Here is a 4320-nt window from a genome sequence, read left to right as displayed (position 1 = left end):
CTAATACAAACCCTAACCCTAACTCCTAACCATAACCCTAACCTAACCCTAACCCTAAACCTAAATCTTACCCTAAACCAAAACCTAACCGTAGCCCTAATCCTAACCCTAACCCTAACCTTAGCCCTAACGCTAACCCCTAACCCTTAACCGTAACTCTAACCCTAAACCTAACCCCTAAGCCCTAACCCCTAACCCTAACCATAACCCTAAAACCTAACCCTAACCCTAGACCTAACCCTAGCCCTATGTCGTACCCTAAAACTAATCCTAACACTAACCCAAACTTAACCCTAAGCCTAAGCTTAGCCCTTAAAACTAACCTAATACAAACCCTAACCCTAACTCCTAACACTAACCCTAAGCCTAACCCTAACTCTTACCCTAACCCTAAACCTAGCCCTAACCCTAACCCTAACCCTAACCCTAGCCCTAACCCTAACCCTAACCCTAGCCCTAACCCTAACCCTAACCCTAAGCCTAACCCTAACCCTAAGCCTAACCCCTAACCCTAACCCTAACCCTAACCCCTAACCCTAACCCTAATCCTAACCCTAACCCTAACCCTAATGACCCTAACCCTAACCCTTACCCTAACCCTAACCCCTAACCCTAACCCTAATGACCCTAACCCCTAACCCCAACCCTAACACTAACCCTAACCCTAATCCTGACCCTAACCCTAACCCCGCAGCCCTTCCAGGAGATCTCGATCTCCCCCTGGGGCCACCGTGGAAACACGAACCTCTGCGCCCAGCGCTGGTGCTGAGCGCCCGCCCAGCCGGGAGCCGGTGGAGAAGGACCCCCAGGATGATGCCGATGGTGATGGGTGGATGATGCCGATGATGATGGGTCAGAGAGAGACCGATGGCTGAAGGCAAAGAGACTCTCCCGCCGGCGGTCCGACGGCCCCGGCAGGAATCCGCGTGGGCGAGAAGATGGAGAAAGACCAGCACCAGGCCTGGGGGAGGTGGGAAAAGCACCGATCCTGACCCCCATCGCACAAGGCAGCAGGGGGTGGAGGACCCCAGGGATGAGCGATGGAGAAGCTTCTACCCTGGTGAGTGAAATCCAACCTTTCCCAGCCCCCTCCCCACCAGCCCGGCGCCTTCTCCTGGGAGTTTCCCACGCCGACAAGGAGCCCCTTCCACCCGGCGGTGCGTCACATTCTGGCCCTGGGGGTCCCCAGCCGCGGGGGAAGACGAGTTCCCTGCTCGGGGTGGGGATGCTGCTGTCCTGGGGGGAGCTGCCGAGGAGGAAAAGGAGGAGTTAAAAAAAAAGTTAAAAAAAAGTATAGAAAACGATTTGAAAAGTAAATTTAGCCTTATACAATGCACCTTGCTTGAGGAGACGTAAATTAGTATTTTCTTCCCTTTCAGCTTTTTACAAATCGCTTTTTCTCACAAGAAATAATAATATTTAAAGAATTAAAATCATCGAAAACAAAAAAGCTGTCCTTAAATATAGAAATAAATAAATATAAATATATTTATCATTATATAATTATAAATATACATAAATTTTTAAATAATAAATTTTATTTAGAGCTGGGCTGAGAGGGTGGGTGTGCAGGGACCCCACACACCCCGTGTGTGTGTCTGGGGGTGTCCCCGACGCATCCCACCCAAAAACACATATGCGTGGACACATCCCACCCAAAAGAGTGGAGAAGTCAAAGACCTCCCGTGGCACGAATCTTCTCCCCGTCTGGAGAAGGCAAAGACCTCCTGTGGCACGAATCTTCTCCCCATCTGGAGAAGGCAAAGACCTCCCACGGCACGAATCTCCTCGCGTGGGTCTTCCCGCGACCGTGGGTTCCAGGGAGCCAGAAGGAGCTGGTTTTCTCCCCACGCCACATGTTCTCCAGCCACGTCGGGCCGGACCCCCTTCCCTAAGTGTTTCCAGGGACCCTCCGTCCCCGCAGCCCGGCGACGCCGCGTCGGGAGTCATCAAGTCGGAGCGAACGCCGCCCTGCGTTCCGTCAGGGAAAACCGGAGCGGCTGCTGCTGTTCTCCAGCCTCAGGGCCACCAGCTCTGGGAAGAAAGGGACCGAGAGGGAACAGGGGTCTGGGGACCCCTCTGCACCCCCCAGCCCCACAGCTGGGTAGGGCCATGGCCTTAATTTAAGTGATTAATTTAATTTTGAACTTAATTTAATTATTTATACGTATAAAGTAAAAACAGTTAATTTTTAGTCTCCATCCCCCTCACCCCCAAGGGCAGAGAGAATTCCCTGCTGGACAGACCCCCCTGCTCCGTTCCCAGCACTCATCCTCTCGGAAAAGTTTCATTCCGTCGAGGTCATCACGCCCGGGAAGGGGAATGACCCAGGAGGATCAGGATCTCACGCCGTTCCTCCAAACCGCGGAGCGCCGAGCGAGTCCTCCCGGGGGTTTCCAGCGCCGGGACCCTCAGCATCGTTGGCAGAATGGGTGCAGAGCGATGAAGGACCCCCCAGGGCAGGGATGGAGGACTCGTCCACCACCCAAGACGCCGTCGGAGGGGGATGGAGAAACTCCGGCGAGATCGGATCCCCCCGGGGTAGGGTCCCCCCAAGGAATGGGGACATCCCTGGGACATCGCTGGGACATCGGCGAGGACGGTCCCAGCCTGGCAGTGCGACCAGCACCACTGGGCTCTGCTCCGGGGTCTCCTGGAGGGCGCAGCCACGCTCCCTTCTCCCATCCCAAAGGGGAAGAACGGGCCGTCCCCTTCCCCGAACACATCCCTCCAGCATCGGGAACGCGTCCGCCGTTATTTTCAGCCCATCCGTCGTGTTCGCAGTCGGACTCGGCGCCATTGTCCATCCCAACGGGGCCATATCCTGCCCCAAAGTCTCCGTCCTGAGGAGACCCCCAGCCAGGCCGCTTCCAAACCCACCACCGCATCGTTCCCGCTCCGACCGTCACCCGGAATCGCGTTTCCCCTCCGCTCTCCCAGCCCGGCGCCCGCTGCTGTTCTCCAGCCCCTTCCAGCACCACCGTGGGACGGGTCAGGATAGTGCCCAACCCTGCGGGTCCGGGGGAACCCCCGCCCTGGGCAGATCCCAAGGGATCAGGGGTCGGAGCCCTCTCCCCTCCAGGCTGGGGGTGCCCAGTTCCAGCCCAGCACCTCCTCGACAGGAATTCCCATTCCCATCGGAATTCCCAAACCCATCCCCAGGGAGGAGCGCCCAGAGGATTCCGGGGATCCCCCCACCCACGTCCCCTCCTCACCCCTGGGGTCAGCCCGGTCCGAGCCCCCAGGAAGGATGTCTCTCTCCTCTAGAGATGCATTAATTGCAGCATTTAATGATTAAATAATCACCCTAATGATGCATTTAATTAAATTAATGAAATAAATTACTTAAATGATGCATCGTACATCTAGAGACGCCCCCATCCCCTTCTCTCCGGGGGGTCCCAACCGCTCTCATGGGGTCGGGGGTCCCCCGGACCGAGGGGGCAGCGAGCGGCACACGATCCCTCCGAGGTCCCCTCGAGCTGGGCAGAAAAATCAAATTAAAATTTAAACATTTTAATTTTTAATTTATTTTAATTAAGAATTAATTTTTAAAAATATAATTAAATTAAAATTTTAAAATTTTCATTTTTAATTTATTTTAATCAATAATTAATTTTAAAAATTTAATTAAATTTAAAATTTAAAATTTTAAAATTCCAGCCGGGCGAATTTGAGGAAATTTGCGGGAATTTGCGGAAACGGGTGTCGCGGAGGAGGCGGTCGAGGTTGGAGGAGAGGAGCTCGGAAGCCGGGCGGAGGCGGTCACGGAACACGGAGCGACGCTCGAGGTGGACGGTCGGCGCGGTGAGAAAAACAGGAGGGGCGGTGAGGGGGCACATTGGGCATCAGGACCCCCCTGGGGGAGGAGGTAAAAAATTTGGATGTTTTTCCGCCCCATAGATCTGGGGCGGGGGTGGGGGGAGGGGGATCCGACCCCCCACAAGGACATCGCGGTCGTTCCTCTCTCCCGGACTTTCCCCGGAAGGTTCGCCCCCCCCCGAATTATCGCCCCCGCGTCGGAATCCGGCGGTTGTGCGGCAGATCCGATCGTTTCCCTGCCCCATAGAGATGGGTCCGAGGGGGGGTCCGGCCTCTCCCTGCCCCACAACAACAAGATTTGCCCCATCGCTGCACCCAAATCCCTGCCCCACCGCGAGATCCGGCCTGCCCCACAACTGCCCCCTAATCCCTGCCCCACGGCGAGATCCGACTTTCCCCCTGCCCCACAACTGCCCCCCAAAACCAAAATCCACCCAACTGCCCCCTAATCCCTGCCCCACGGCGAGATCTGACCTGCCCCCTGCCCCACAACTGCCC

This window comes from Buteo buteo, unplaced genomic scaffold (assembly GCF_964188355.1).
Source record: "Buteo buteo unplaced genomic scaffold, bButBut1.hap1.1 HAP1_SCAFFOLD_135, whole genome shotgun sequence".
Taxonomy (NCBI): domain Eukaryota; kingdom Metazoa; phylum Chordata; class Aves; order Accipitriformes; family Accipitridae; genus Buteo; species Buteo buteo.
Note: the sequence above shows the minus strand (reverse complement) of the source record.